This window comes from Dendropsophus ebraccatus, chromosome 13 (genome assembly GCF_027789765.1).
Source record: "Dendropsophus ebraccatus isolate aDenEbr1 chromosome 13, aDenEbr1.pat, whole genome shotgun sequence".
Classification (NCBI taxonomy): Eukaryota; Metazoa; Chordata; class Amphibia; order Anura; family Hylidae; genus Dendropsophus; species Dendropsophus ebraccatus.
This window is the reverse complement of record NC_091466.1, coordinates 41248520-41265853: the sequence shown is the minus strand read 5'-3', so window position 1 is coordinate 41265853 and position 17334 is coordinate 41248520.

Sequence of the window (17334 nt, the reverse complement as noted above, 5' to 3'; positions counted from 1 at the left end):
CCACCAGAGGAAATGATCCTTGGGGCCCACCAAGGAAGAATCGGTGAAAAGCGACATACTGGCCCGGCCCTATCCTGGATTCATCTGGATCTGCGACAACTCCCTTGTGAATGACATGTTTTCAGTCGAACTATAACTCTCAGAATACCCTACACTTATGAAGCTTTAATGATGGGTATGTTGGGAGTTGTAGTTTCAGACAGAACAAATCTTTAATAATTGATTGTTGTGCAGAAGCTTCTTTTGGCCATAATCTGTTACAACCATCAGCCCTAAAGGTCCAGCACTATATGTCTCTACAGTGGCAACTCATATGTACTACAACTCCAAGCATATACTGAGGGATGCAGACTATCAGTAAATGCTGGGAGTTGTAGTGCTTGCAGCTGTTGTACCTGGAGGATTCTTGGTGTATTGTACACTGAATGCTTTGTGGGAGATCAGAATACATTGTTATGTGGTGGCTCAGTGTGTGGAAGTGACCCCAGAACAGCACTAATATATATATATTATCACCATACTGTACCTCTCAACATACCATCACACTGTTACTGACCAAATCATCCATCATCATACTACTACCCCCTTTATCCTCCTGCACCTCCATCATCATACTACTACCTCCTTCATCCTCCTGCTCCTCCATCATCATACTACTACTCCTTCATCATCCTCCTGCACCTCCATCATCATACTACTACCTCCTTCATCCTCCTGCACCTCCATCATCATACTACTACTCCTTCATCCTCCTGCACCTCCATCGTCATACTACTACCTCCTTCATCCTCCTGCTCCTCCATCATCATACTACTACTTCTTCATCCTCCTGCACCTCCATCATCATACTATTACCTCCTTCAACATCCTCCTGCACCTCCATCATCATAGTACTACCCCTCTCATCCTCTTGCTCCTCCATAATCATACTACTACCTCCTTCATCATACTACTACCCCTCTCATCCTCCTGCTCCTCCATCATCATACTACTACCTCCTTCATCATCCTCCTGCACCTCCAAGATCATACTACTACTCATTCATCTTTCTGCCCCTCCATCATCATACTACGCCCTTTATCATCATACTACTACCCCCTTCATCCTCCTGCCCCTCCATCATCCTCCTGCCCCTCCATCATCCTCCTACCCCATCATACTACTACCCCCTTCATTCTCCTGCCCCACCATCATATTACTACCCCTCCATCATCCTCCTACCCATCATACTACTACCCCCTTCATCCTCCAGCCCTTCCATCATCATAGTAGTACCCCCCTCATCCTCCTGCCCTTCCATCATCATAGTAATACCCCTCTCATCCTCCTCCTCCATCATATTACTACCCATCCATCATCCTCCTACCCCATCATACTACTACCCCCTTCATCCTCCTGCCCCACCATCAAATTACTAGCCCTCCATCATCCTCCTACCCATCATACTACTACCCCCGGCATCCTCCTGCCCCTCCATCATCATAGTAGTACCCCCTCACCCTCCTGCCCTTCCATCATCATAGTAGTACTCCCTCATCCTTTTGCCCTTCCATCATCATAGTAGTACCCCCTCATCCTTTTGCCCCTCATCAGCATACCAGTACCTCCCTCATCATTCTCCAGTCACTCCATCTGTATTAAAAACAACAAACAGATATACTTACCTCACCTGTAAGGTTCCTCTTGTGCCCCAGCGACTCCTCTCCCTGCTCTGCTTAAATAAGAACGAACGCTGGAGGGGGCGGGGCTTTCTGCGACGGGGGCGGGGCTTCCCGGGACTTCCCGGGACTACCCAGGACATGGTTTTGCCGGGGCTGTCTTCTCAGAGTCGGGCAGACCCGGCAAAACCATGTATTTATCCTGCTGCAGCTGGGGCCCACTGAGGACAGGCAGCATCATCCTATGGCTGTCTGGGGGCCCCAGCTGCTGGACAGGCAGTTGGAGCGGGGGAGGGGCCCACCGGAGGATCCTCCGGTGGCCCAGTCCGACACCGGTGCCTGGTATTGCTGCTCAGTTCCATTGAAATGACTGGTGCCAAGTGTTAAGTCGCACACAACCTGAGGACAGATGTGGAGCTGTCTTTGGAAGAAAGCAGTTATGTTTTTGCCATTCTGGACCACCCCTTTAAGGCCTGGTCTTTAAAGAGACCCTCAGTATCTCAGGATAGGAAAAACTAGTGACAGAGAAGCTGAACAGAATGGTGTATCACTTACAGTATTCTGTACAGCTGATCCAGAGATATCTTCCTAAATAACATGGACAATAAGTAGTCCTCTCCATTATATGCATAAGCCCAGTAGTCCTCAATATTCATGAGAAGCAGAAAACTCCGCCCATCAGCTGCTGATTGGCGATTATCTATCCATGCTGTGTATAGGCAGCAAACTGTCAATCAGCAGCTGTAGGCCGGGGGGAGGGGTGTGGCAACAATCATATTCTCCTGCACATTAGGAGAACGGCTAAACAAAATGATGCCAGTAATACACCAATCTGTTCAGCATTTCTGTCACTAGTTTACGCTGCCCTCATTTAAGGTGGAATAAACCTAGTGACAGATTCCCTTTAAGGACCACCCCTTTAAGCTGGATCTGCCTATTCTGGCTTGATTGGCTGACCATTAAATGTGTATGTGAGGCTCCTAACACTTACTAACAATGGCGGATGTTGGGGAAGAGAATGATCAGACAGTTGGATTTCAGAATGCCTGATCATTTTGTAAGATAAATTACTTTATCTGATGTCTGCCAATTGTTTTATCCCACCTGCCCATTGGGAACACATGGATGCTCTGGAGAGCTGAGTGTTCATGCGTATGCCAGGATTCGGTGATGGTCAACACCTGTCAGAAATAAATGGCCAGCTTTAGGCCTCTATCCTATTGCTTTAGAGAATTGTATGTTAATGGAGAGGGTTCACTTTTAGGGTACTCATCACTTAGCTAGGGCATCACCCAGGAGGACCTGTGCCGCCTATTATGCCCTGTGGTGATGCTATAAGAAAACTGAATACTCTCACAGTATTTTATATTGTGACATTGCCGAGTTCATAGATTACATTAAGCTGATCACAGCAGAAAGTCCTGTTTTCCTGGCTGTATTGAGTACTAAACACATGGGAGGTGACAGTGCTTCCTATTAACTGTGTTGTGTCACTATGGCAGCATTTTATCATCTTCTTGACTGTGAAACGTGACATAAAAATTGCTAGTGCTTGTGACAAAAGCCTCTGACATTTATCAGTACATGTCTAGGTGAGGTGGAACAATGCTATGTTTATTGCCTGTACATGTAGATGAGATCTGAGGCTGTTATGTTAATAAGAACCCTCTGAAAAAATTCCAGATGTTTGCTACACATAATATACAGTATGAGGCTTTTATTGTAGTGGTCAGCGGTGTGGTGAGTGCATGGGCCCTGGTGTCGAAGGACCCTCTGCCATATCAGAAGACCCCAGTATAATTACTATCACATGGTAGATTAAGGACCAGTCACTGATTTTTTTAATTTTTTTTTTTTTTTGCTTTGAAACCTGGAAGTTTGTAGATACTATAGTAATGGCAATAATGATTGGATAATACGCATAATTAGGGATTGCAATAGTCGTAATGAATTGCCTGTCAGTGAGCTCTGAAATACATTAAAGGGCTACTCTGGAGAAGATACATTTTTCAAATCAAGTGTAACCAGACAGTTATACAGATTTTTAAATTCCTTTTATTCACAAATCCAAAGTCTTCCAGTACTTATCAGCTGCCGTATGTATGATACGGTGCTCTCTGCTGCCACCTGTGTCTGTGTCAGGAACTGTCAAAAGCTGTTTTTTTTTTTCTTTTTAAATAACTATCTGACACTAGTAGATTTATAAACAACTTTTCAACAGAGTACCCCTTTAAGAAGAGGGTTATACTTGGACCACTAACAAAGGTAAGGTATCCTCCACCAAGGCACAGCTTTTACTACCACAAATCCTACATCGTGCCTCAGATATCCCATTTCTAAAGTGTACACCACATGTAACACAGTTGAATGAGACTCACTGGCGGCAAAGCCTTCCTATCAGCTCCTCTGCTGTGCTCCATTCTCATCCTGGGGCTTGTGTCTTACTGTGTCTTCTTCCTCCTTCTGCTGAAATGACACCCCTGCCCACTGGATTGCACAGGTGGCCAACAGCTTTGGGTTTATAGAGGCAACTTGTCTCAACCTGTTACTGCCATCTGCCAATCCAGAGCCACCTGCACATATTTATGCTTGCTCCACCTGCATCTCCATGCCTGAGCATTGTTGGATTCTAGCATTCCAAGCAAAGGTGTTTGCAGTTTCTGCTGTATTGCTGTGTATCCTGACCCTTGCCTGTTCTTTGGATTATTCTTTCTGTCTGACTATTGTCTGTACAGAATATAGGGTGAAGACTTAGAGGGCACTTGGACTCCAGTCCTTGGTGGCCCAAAGCCACTTCAGGGGAAATGTAATGTTACATAGTGCCTGCAGAAGTTGGAGATCCTTGTCTACAGACTTTACATTACAATGAAGGCTTTTCTCAAGCAAACCCATGTTCATGAATGGCAGATAAATACTTAATATATACAGGAATGGATTCAGTGGTGTCTCTCTAGAAGTAGAAGGATTGGGCATTTGAAATCCAACATGTCCGATTCTTCTCTCCTTCAGCATAATCTGGGGAGAGTCAGGAGGCCACCATTTGTTTTATGTTAATGGGTGCGTCCAGGAGAAAGAGGGAAGAGACCTCTAGGTGACCCAAAGAAAGAGAGAGTGGCCCATAAGAGTGGTAATGTGGCTGACAATGAGTACTATCAAATCTGTCTCAGACAGGAGTCTAAAGTACAAACCAATAAGCTCGTAAGGAAATATGATTTTTTTTTTATATAAGGATTTGGGTATACAGGCAAGGTTTAGTCTTTGACTATGTGTCTTTAAACCTGATGTATACTATAATCATGATTTTAAATGATCAACTCCAGGGTTATCCTACTAAGAATATTGTTCAAAGTTAAATCCAGTCATTTAGTGTATGTAGGTATAGGTAGGTGGTGCTATACAAACATTATTCTTACAAGAAAATTTTTTTAAATGCAAACATTTTTCAAAATTTTATACAGTAACTATAAACAATATTAGTGCTGGGATAAACCCTTTAACTCTGTCATGTCTGCTTAGTAAGTTTAACATTTTCATCAATTCTAGAGCTTGTTTTAGTCTGGATAGCTTCTTCTGCAGCAACTTTAAAAAAAAACATCCTGTGCTTTAAAGCCGGCAATAAAAGCGTATCTTTTCATCTCATACTTTAGCACAGGAGATTGTGTAGTAGCTGAGGTTGGGTGTGTGGAGAGTATTAACGCCCTGATAATCACACCAAGTCCTTCTACTGGCTAAAATCCAAATTAAGGAAATGCATTTAAGGTAGCACCCATGCTCCAGTGTCACAATGATTTGGCTGCATACCCAATAGGTTAGGATTTTTGCTCCTCCATTTTTTGAGCGCCTGTTCTTGACATGTTCTTTCACTTAGCACATTAAAAGATCACAGCTTGTATTGGTGGTGCCAAATCCAAATTACATATGGAGGTTGTACTGTTCCAAAAAATATTAGGATGCCATACAGTAAGTTATGAACTGTTACACACATAAAAAACTTCGGCCTTCTGACTATATTACTACTATTGCTACAGTGTTCCCACAAGTTACAAATAGTTAAAAAATATAGTATCTATATAGTATAATATAAATAAATAGTTTGGTATTAGAATGATCGCTGATCTAGTTGGAGCAAATGTCTAACTTCAAATATGAAGAGTCTCCAGGATCCTCTGGGTTAATTTCTTTCCTCCACTCAGCTAATTATTAAAAGCAGATGACAGGCCTGGATCCCATATACAGTGGTGCCTTGGATTACGAGCATAATTTGTTCCGGGACTGTACTTGTAATACAAATCTACTCTTAAACCAAAGCAAATTTTCCCATAAGAAATCACTGAAATGCAGACAATTGGTTCCACACACCAAATATTATGATTTTGTTTTCTTTTGAATAACATGTAAAACAAATGAAACAAACAATGAGAAACAGCTGAATATGTCATATTATAAGTTACTGTACAGTATAGCAATCAGCATGTGGAGTATAATGTAAAGTAAGTGCATAAGAATGAAAAAATAGCAACAGTTTGTAAATACAGGATGGAACTGCAGATCCCCATAATGTAGTAGCATAGTACAACAGGATAGAACAAAAAAGCAGGGCAGCTGTCAGAGGTCTGTGTGGTCACATGACAGCAGTGGGGATGGGTGTGTGTTCAGTATGGACCAATCAGGAAATGAGAATCACAGAGCTGTGCAGGCGGACAGTGACAGAAACTTTTCTATACAGCAGCGCAAATGGCTGAGTGTAAGTGCAGGCCCATTATAGCAGCGGTGTGTATAGCTGAGTGTAAATGTAGGCACATTATAGCAGGAGTAGAGAGGATGGGAAACACAAGGACTGACAGAGTCTGCAGGGAGTATGAAGGAATAAGCAGGACACGTGTGCACAGTATAGCAGCGCTCTCTGTCCGGGGAGAGAGGGTTTACAGCTATGAAGAGATTACCTCGACAGTCCTGTCCCCTGGTGTAAGCCCCAGCCTAAAGTGGATCTGCTATGATTTGGAACGTGAGGGAGACTTCCTGGTTCAGAGTACAGTGCTGTAGACCACCGAATGCAGGCCATGCCCCTCCCCCACTCCCCCTCCAACCCAGTACAGGGAGCTCTTAAACCAAAGAAATGCTCTTAATCCAAGTTACAATTTAAAAAAATAGTAAGCTCTTCTTGCAAAATGCTCTTAATCCAACTTACTCTTAACCCAAGGCACCACTGTGTTCACACTCATTGCAGTGTTGTTGTCGTATTGCAACGTTTTCACTGAAATGACCCTTTAGCTTAAGCAAACAAAAACTGCAGTGTGTGAACACAGTCCTACGGATGATTTAAGATTACACTTATTTGATTCTCTTATTACACAGTAATGACTTACTGTATACTGTGCCCTAACCCCCTGAAATATTTCTGGTTTGCAGTCTTGGGTAAAGAGGAGTGGTCACATGATAAAATAATGAATAATGATGATATGGGGGGGTCCATAGAAACAGCAGCTTTCTTGTTCATTTTCTGTCAGGTACAGTATTGCAGATCATCTTTTTTCAAGTGAACGTTACCAGGGACAGCCAAAGAACTAGAGTAGCGCTCTTTCTAATTCTTTATATCCCCTTTTTTTTATAATTCTTCTTTGTAAATTGGACAGACAGTAATGAAAGAGGACGAATTCATATTGTGCTGATGGTGTCTCTTATATTTATATTTCAGTATACTGGCCTCAAAGCTGATGTCAGAAAGTTATAAATTTACGTCCACTTAAAAATTATTAGTCTAACCCAGTGCTCTCTACTGCCACCTCTGTCGGTGACAGGAACTTTCCAGAGCAGTAACATGTCCCATAGAAAACCTCTCCTGCATTAGACTGTTCCTGTCACGGACAGAGGCGGCACCCGAGAGCACCTTGTCAGACTGGAAAGAATACACCACTTCCTGCAGGACATACAGTAGCTGATAAATACTAGAAAACATGAGCTTTTTTATTTTTTTTAAGAACTAATTTACAAATCTATATAGCTTTCTAACTCCAATTGATTTGAATATTTTTTTCCACTGGTGTACCCCTTTAAGACGTAAGCCTCTTCCCAGCTTAGGCATGCAGACTAAAATACCTGCAATGCCAAAGAAATGTCACATAATCCTGCATCTGTATAGCAGCTGGGCAGTAGAAATACATTGGCAGATACCATACTGCTGGTAAAACATCTACTTGTTCTTGGGATCTTCCTGTATCCTAGGGGGGGGGGGCTATTGTACTCTAATTTATTAAATGAGGAATGAGACATTAATAAGACTTAACAATGTGTTAGCAACAGTATTTCCCCTTACTTAGACCTGTGTATAGAAAATATCTGTCTGCGTCTCTAACTAAAGGCAGCATCGGATGGATGAAATTACATACAGCACGAGCATAGATTGCCTACTTTGTTGCAGCATTTTATCTTGAATACAATTTAAAGGGGTCCATGAGATTTGAGAAAGGATCCGGTCAGAAACAGTGCCATCCTTTTTTTATGACTGTGCCTGGTATTGCAGCTATTACTTGAATGGGGCATACCAGACTCTGCTAAAAGTGGTTCTAGTTTTTTAAAAGCCGATCACTTTAAATCCTATCCGGACTCCTACGGTGAGCTTAGTTGAGTAAATCAGTTTCATATTTATTTATGAATGTAAGCAAATGGTAGGCAAGTCGCAGATGGTCAAATCGTGAATTGACAAACATTTGTCATTGATTGCCATGACTCCTTGTTGCTCCTCAGTCATCCACTTTGCACGATCCATTTTCATAGAAGGATCAACCAAGTGTTTGACTGCTAGGACCACCAGAGATCATCAATTAATATAATGAGAACTTGGCACCAAGTGCTAAGTTTCCCTTTAGAAGAAATAAGAATGATATGGTATCCATTAAAATCCAATGGGAGATCAGGTGTGGACAGGTTGGGTCCTCCAACGCAGGAGACGCTCTTTCTATCTGCTTTTGGACACCCTGCCCCCCTTTCCTAATTAATTTAGAATTAATGGGGTCTTTGAGAGCAGAAAATCCCTTTAAACAACATGTAACAAAAATTTAGCAATTCCAATAAACTGGGTAAACAAACAATCACATGGCAATAATGAGCCAACACTGACAGCAGCAACAATGCCCTGTACTCCTATGTTGGACGTGAATTATATAGGGGCTTACTATAAAACACTACCTTTTTGTCTGACAGAACAGGCTTCCATTGTGCTTTAAACTTCCAGATACGCAGGGAAATGGGAATTCTGAAAGAGCTGTTAAAACACTAGCTGCTTGTTCATATTATGTAAGACTGGCACGGCTGCCATAGTTACAGATTGTGCCCTGTTTCTATTTCCAGAGAAATTATAGCCTTTAAAAATAATGTGTTCAACTCCTAATCAAATTAGATTGGCGTAACAATACCTGTATAATAGTTGTCATTGATAAACCCCATCGCCTGCCCTAATCTACCACAATGACAGAAGCAGTGTCTTAAAGGAACATTTCCCTGAGGGTTTTGGGACCTTTGCCAAGGCTGTTAGTCGCTATTGTTATTGGCTGCCTCATCCACTACTGTTACCCACCAAAAAAACCCTCAGATAGTAAGGCTTGGCTATTGTTTTCCTCATCTCTTATGTCCCTAAAACTGGCCATACACCTTCAATAACTGACGGCTGAACAATTGTCCGTCCCCATACACAGGAACATTCAGCAAAGACGAGCATTACTGTATTCACTATGGGGAGTGCAGGGGTAAGCCACAGATAGAGCTTTGATGGCTTACCTCTCAGGAGGGCAGTGATTTTCCATCACGCTCATCCCCTATCGCCGCTAAAATCAGGGAGAAGCCCATACACGACATTGACAGTTGAAGCTGAAACCAAAAGTCTAAAGTATATAGGGTCCTTTAGTTGGACAATTTTTTGCAGGGATAATCAACTATTTTCCATTGATTTACAGACATCCATTGTAACCAGGGGCATAACCTTAGAGGATGCAGAGGTTCCAGTTGAGTGCAGGTCTTGGAACATGGGAGGTCATCTGCCACATTTAAGGAGACAATATGTTATAAGAAATAGGTTGGTTCTAGTTACAGATAGAACTTTGAGTTTATGCCTGAATATATGGGCACAGGCTGTCTTTACTTAAAGGGGTAGTCTGGGACCGAAAAACTCCCCTGATGTCCTCCTGTGGAGTCTCTGGGTCCCTGCTGACCACTGCTGCCACCACTTCTAAGACCGACTTGTCTCGGCTGTGCCAGCTTGCGCAACCAATTGATGACAGAGACGGGACAACGCCACAACCAGTGATTGGCTAAGCAGACTGTCACTGCCAAGACAAGCCCGTCTCAGAAGTAGCAGCAACAGTGGTCAATGGGGGACCTAAAGGCACCACAGGAGAGTGTGGGAGCTAGGAATAAGATGTTTTATATAAGGAAAGCACTATAAAAAAGTTTACTGCTTGAGTACCCCTTTAATATTTATCGGTAGCCAAGGTCAATCACATGGGCATACAATATAGCATAATTATATATGGCTGCCAGGCCTATGATGCCATATGCCCGTAGTAGCAGCAGCAGGTTTGGCCCTAGCTGTTTTTTTTTTTTATTTATTTTTTTATTTCCACGTTTGTGTCACTTTCCAGGTCATTGAGTATGGTTGCACAACATTTATGTCTTTTCCATTCCTCTAAGTTCCTGTTACAATATTTTTGGCTGTGGTTTGTTTGGAAGCCAGATCTTAGGTTGAGAGGAAGCGTCTCTAATATGTTATGTGGTTATATCAAGTGCGGGCTCGTAACTCTTGTGTGCAGGGTGTGTATACATATACTGTAGCTTTTTTATGACTCTTTAAGCAGTTTGTGCAGTTTTTAACTATGGGTTATTGCTTTTAATCTGCTTCACCATTATGTTTAAGCGCATATTGTCCATTGATGCCATTTACCTCAAATAACCTTCTGTCTGCCTTATAGCAACCTAAGCCATTTTAAGTAAGTATATTGAGCCTTTATGGTTCCCATATGTTTCAATTTAAAGCAACTCTGTACCCACAATGTGCATTCTCCCAAACCACTTGTACCTTCGCATAGCTGCTTTTAATCCAGCATCTTTCCTGGGGTCCGTTCGGCAGGTGATGCAGTTATTGTCCTAAAAAAAACTTTTTAATTTGCAGCCCTGTGTCAAGTTGGCGTGGCCTAGAATCTGTGCCCTAGGTCTGCGACACCTCTCCGTCCCTTCTCCCCACCCTCTTCAACATTAGGAATGCCACTGGGCAGGATCTCTCCTAATCATCACCTGTCTGAACACTGCACAGGTGCCTTAATGATCCAGTACATGTGCAGTGTTTAGACAACTGATGAACAGGAGAAATCCTGCCTGGGGCATTCCTAATGGTGAAGAGGGCGGTGAGGAGGAATGGAGAGATGGTGCAGGCCTAGGGCACAGACACTCTAGGCCACGCCAATTTGACACAGTGCTGCAAGTTTAAACGTGTATTTTTAGGACAATAACTGCATCACCTGCTGAATGGTCCCCAGGATAGATCTTGGATTAAGAGCAGCTATCTAACGGTACAAGCAGTTGGGGTGGGGGTGGGGCAGACTGTGGGTACAGAGTCGCTTTAAGGATAGCTTCACACATACCGACTAACGCTGCGAGTCGGCTAGGTCCTGTCAGATCACTTTCACTACATACACGCAGCAGTCGTTGATGTAATTCTGTATGTATGTAATTCTGCCAGCCGCTTAACCCCTTCTGTTGCCGCCCGGCTCCCGCTGCGCTCCCGCTCTGTATACATTACCTGTCCTCGCTGCACGGGGTCCCGGCGTACTGCTCTCCCGCCCAGCCAATCAGTGTGTTGCCCTGCCGCAGCCACTGATTGGCCCGGCAGGAGAGCAGTACGCCAGGACCCTGTGCAGCGAGGACAGGTAATGTATACAGAGCGGGAGTCGGGCGGCAACTGAAGGGGTTAAGCGGCTGGCAGAATTACATACACGCAGCGGTCGTTCAGCCTGCTGCCTGTATGTAGTGAAAGTGATATGCCAGGACCTAGCCGACTCGGAGCGTTATTAACGCTGAGAGTCGGTACGTGTGAAGCTAACCTAAGGGCTATGCACGTTTTTGCAACTATTGTTAATGCTTGGATTCATTTCTCCTGTATAGGTTTCTTTTTCTTGCATGATGGAATAATCTACGATAAAAAGTGTGGATGCACTTTAATGAATACATCTCCTGAATGAGGTGGGCGGAAAAATTAATCATTTACTTCTTAACCATCTTCACGTTTAGTGTGTTAGATAAGGAGGCAGCTATAAGAAGGGTAAGTGTGTACTACAGGGCTCCAACCTCTATATTTAATTACAGGCTCTAGTTTCCCTGGGTCACCAAGATGAGAGAGAAAATCTCCCTAGGGATGTATTAAGAATTTCGCATCTCAAAAGAAGATTTAGAGGGCAGATTTATCATCTGCTATACAAAGTACTCCAGCATTTCTATCAGCCATAGTCACTAGAATACTTATATTTTAGATCATAAGAAGTGAGTGGTTTAACTTTTAAGAAGTATTCACTTAGGACCCTATTACACAGCCCAATGACTTTCTGTAAGCGAGCGCCAATCTCCTAGATCTTCGCTCGTTTACGCTGCCTGATAATCGGGGAGCAAGAGCTGTATGGCATTGTTAGCAGTGTTCGTGCAGCCCATGTAAAAAAATGTAACTCCTACATACCTCTTCACGCTCTCTATGTCCTTCTGGCTATGTCAGCGGCTGAGGCAGCACCCCACTACGGACGCTAACTGGCTGAGCCCCTGACACGTCACAACCTAGGAGCGGGGGACAGCAGAAAACTGTTTAGGCATTTATACACGTAGGTGGCTTACATAAGAACAAGATCATATATACAATAAGTAATGCTCTATTAAGGAATATATTAATTAAAGCCTCATTTTCTCCTGAGCTCACGTCCAGTCGGATAGCAGGCAGACTGAAGACACAATATTCCCTTTCTCCATCCTGTCCTAATCTGATTAGCTGTAATGTTTGCACTAGTCAGACTGCAGTTTGTATAAGTGATGTATTTGTTTTCCAGGTGTACTTGAGATTATGAGGGCTGGGAACATTAAGTAGCAGATATAGATACAGCAACACTTTCATCTTCATATTATTTGCCAGATCCAATAAGCTAGTCAGTGGTTACCTCTATCTACACATCTGTCAATAATTCTATTCAGCCTATATCTTTTTCTGAGAAAGCTAGATGACAACTATGTTTAGTATTTTAGGTCTAACTGAGGTTACCATCTGCCTCTGGCTATAGACGTTACATATGTCTTTTCGATTCAGTAGGAGCTGAACTCATATTGATGATTACAGGTGATTTTAGTTAGTAAATATATATTTATTTATATATATATATATATATATATATATATATATATATATATATATAGACTCACCGGCCACTTTATTAGGTACACCTGTCCAACTGCACGTTACCACTTAATTTCTAATCAGCCAATCACATGGCAGCAACTTAGTGCATTTAGGCATGTAGACATGGTCAAGACGATCTCCTGCAGTTCAAACCAAGCATCAGTATGGGGAAGAAAGGTGATTTGAGTGCCTTTGAACGTGGCATGGTTGTTGGTGCCAGAAGGCTGGTCTGAGTATTTCAGAAACTGCTGATCTACTGGGATTTTCACGCACAACCATCTCTAGGGTTTACAGAGAATGGTCCGAAAAAGAAAAAACGTCCAGTGAGCGGCAGTTCTGTGGGCGGAAATGCCTTGTTGATGCCAGAGGTCAGAGGAGAATGCGCAGACTGGTTCGAGCTGATAGAAAGGCAACAGTAACTCAAATAGCCAACCATTACAACCAAGGTAGGCAGAAGAGCATCTCTGAACGCACAGTACGTCCAACTTTGAGGCAGATGGGCTACAGCAGCAGAAGACCACACCGTGTGCCACTCCTTTCAGCTAAGAACAGGAAACTGAGGCTACAATTTGCACAAGCTCATCGACATTGGACAGTAGAAGATTGTAAAAACGTTGCCTGGTCTGATGAGTCTCGATTTCTGCTGCGACATTCGGATGGTAGGGTCAGAATTTGGCGTCAACAACATGAAAGCATGGATCCATCCTGCCTTGTATCAACGGTTCAGGCTGGTGGTGGTGTCATGGTGTGGGAAATACTTTCTTGGCACTCTTTGGGCCCCTTGGTACCAATCGAGCATCATTGCAACGCCACAGCCTACCTGAGTATTGTTGCTGACCATGTCCATCCCTTTATGACCACAATGTACCCAACATCTGATGGCTACTTTCAGCTGGATAATGCGCCATGTCATAAAGCTAGAATCTTCTCAGACTGGTTTCTTGAACATGACAATGAGTTCACTGTACTCAAATGGCCTCCACAGTCACCAGATCTCAATCCAATAGAGCATCTTTGGGATGTGGTGGAACGGGAGATTCGCATCATGGATGTGCAGCCGACAAATCTGCGGCAACTGTGTGATGCCATCATGTCAATATGGACCAAAATCTCTGAGGAATGCTTCCAGCACCTTGTTGTATCTATGCCACGAAGAATTGAGGCAGTTCTGAAGGCAAAAGGGGGTCCAACCCGTTACTAGCATGGTGTACCTAATAAAGTGGCGGGTGAGTGTATATATATAGGGTCAGAGCCTGGCTTACTCAGTTATACTGGCTGAGGGTGCAAGGTGTGAGGTTTTTCTTTCCATCTCCTTGTTTTTGTGGTGCCAGTCTCCATTGTGGCGGCAATTGCTGTGGCGGCACTGTGTCTGCAGTTGGTGTGGCACAGAGGCCAGGGGTGCTGTGTCTGCAGCATTGGGGCTGCTGGGCGACTGCTCTGCTCCCTCCCGTGGCGCAGTTGTTGTCGTGGTGGTGGTCGCCACGTGGGGCTGCGCCACTCTTAATCAGGAAACTTGAAGGGGTATGTGGGCTTAGGCCTTTTGATCAAAATGTTTAAACTCCTGATGTTAGTAGTAAATGGTGCTAAGAAGCAGATGGTCAGCACATTGTGTATGCGTGGCCATGTCTATGTCTATGGCCATGTTTTTCCTCTCCATTGAGTGGAACGCATTAGGGAAATTGGGGTCCAACCAAGGCCCTAATGCTCTCGTCCTCCATATAGACATCACACATTTGGGACTAGCAACTAGATTTTACTGATTCCAAATATTGGAACACAACTGCTGAAGGGTCTTTCCGGACAATCCTTTAGACAATCCTTTAGATCCTCCCTGGAAGCCCATAGGAGAAAGTGGCGGACTGCTATCATTGTAATTTTTTTCAACATGTTTAAAGACTAGGATCAGCCGACATTGTGCATGTCGGCTGATCGTTGCCTTTCAACACTAGCTATTACACCAAGTGATTATCGTCTGTAAATGCTGATAATCGGCTTAAACCGACCGATAATCTCTTGGTGTAATAAGGCCTTTAGGATCCTTTTAGATGCACCAAAAATCCCTATCTTTTGTGCAACCATTTAAATTTACAGTACTGCTATTAAAAGATGCGATCAGCTGAGGAGCGGGAGTTTTCCCATTCCACAGCTGATCAATGTCACTTTTACTCAGACTGCAATGCTCCTGGTTGATAATTGGCCTGTGTATAAGTTAAAGCAGTTGTTTGAGTCGGTGCTGCTCCGCTGCCAGTGATTGGCAAGCTATCACTTAGCTTGTCTTGGAAGTGGAGGCTCTGCAGTCAGCGAGGGACACCAGCGACCGAGCAACAGGACAGCGAGGGAGCATGGACAGGTAAGTATACGCTTTTTACTGTTTCTTATATACCAGCACCAATATATTACCTACTGTCAGCCAACTCTTTTAGGCTTAGCTTAAGCCTAGTGGCCAAAATGAAGACTGCAAGATTTCAGGATTGATTTATAATAAAGATAGTAAAATTGGGAAAAAAATAAAAACTCACTAAAATTAGTAAAAATATGTTTAACATAAACACTTGATGTAAACAAAAGGACATTTTCTCATGACGCATCCTCTTTAGGAAGTCATTATCTTGAAACGCTTCAGTTCTTATCTTTTCCTTTGTGAAAGATAAGTTGTCATTGAATAGGATGTAGGATTGTCCTTAAATAGGTTTCTAATAGCAACTAACAGGTTTTCTTTAAGTGTTTTTCTGGTTACTGGTGATGTAACAGACTTTTTATATTGAATCTATTAAGGAGATTGCCCCAGCCCAAGGGTGTGTGATCTCTCCATTTACACATGGAGCATCAGCTCTTACAGCCAAAACTTATGCCGTGAATTACCTAAAACCTAAGAACCACCACAAGTACAAATATTAGCTAGCTGATCAGTGGGGTCTCATGATAGTTGGGATCCCCTCAGCTCATGAGAAGAAAAGTCAACTTCCCCCCAAAATAGGTGGAGCAGCAGGGCACATGCTTGGTCATTGCTCCATTCACTTTGCATAGGACTGAGTTTAACATTAAGACCCCCCACCTATTATATAGCTATTTCCTTTCCTATGCATAGATCATAACTTTTATTTTTGGATCACTCTTTTATGGGTAAGAGGCCTAGTGCTGCACCATATTTTTGGTGTGATATTTTACGGTGTGGGAACCTTCTGGGGATTAACAAACATAAGTTGGACCTGATGCAGTCCTGGTGATATGGTGGCTGGGCCCTTTAATTGGTGACCGATTTTATTAGTCAAACTCAGACCACAAAAAAGGCAGCAGCAGCAGATGTAGTGTGCATGCAGGAAAGTGAGCAAGAGGACAATGGTCAGGTCTAGCAGGAGAACGAGGCCTTCTGAGCTGTTTGTTTGGTAAAGCTGACAAAATGGTGGTGCAGCAGTATTGTGAGTCCAGTATCGATGTATATCAAGACCTAGGGCACCCACAGTCAGTCTGTCCCAATGAGGAGGCAGCCCTACATGGTGGGAGAATCTGTATCTAGTGGTCTCTAGTGACCAGAGCTGGCCTGTCACCCAAGTGTGCCTCTCCTAGATGGGAGATGTCTTGAGAGCCATGACTGGGTACTGTTGAGTCTCTTCTTGGTATTCCATACCTTTAATGAACACAATACTCTGGATTGGATATAAAGCGCCACAGAAGCAGTTTTATTAATATAAATATAATATAACATTAGCAAATATAACCCCAGAAATGACAACCATCGGATGTGGTCCTCATAGCCCCTAAGCCATGGCGGTCACCCCTTCACTAACCACACATACAGAATGCACCCTCAGCCGGTGTGCACAGGCTCAGAGGCATCTAGTTTAAACACCTGTATGTCCTCAGTACTTCTTGCATACACCACAGTGGTCTACAGCCCCTTAAGCCAACCAATGGCCTCCATGACCATCCGATTCCAACTCCAGATCAATAACTCGGGCTCCCTCTCTTCACCTTGAATCCCCTTTGAGGAACACCCACCCCCCCCCCATACCAACTGCTGCAACAGGATAAAAAAACAATGCCGTGTACCGACTCAAGCCCGAAGCCAGCGCTTAACCCCATCCTAACACGACAAACCCATAATAATTCAGACAAATTAAAACACAAAGTGAGGGTGGTGGTTGTTACTCCCTGTGGAGTCAACCTGAAATGGCTGTGGTTTCACCTTAATATATCTTATTCCCACTCCTCTACTGTGCACCAGCCCCCCTAAACCCCCACAGCCAATCCCGCCCT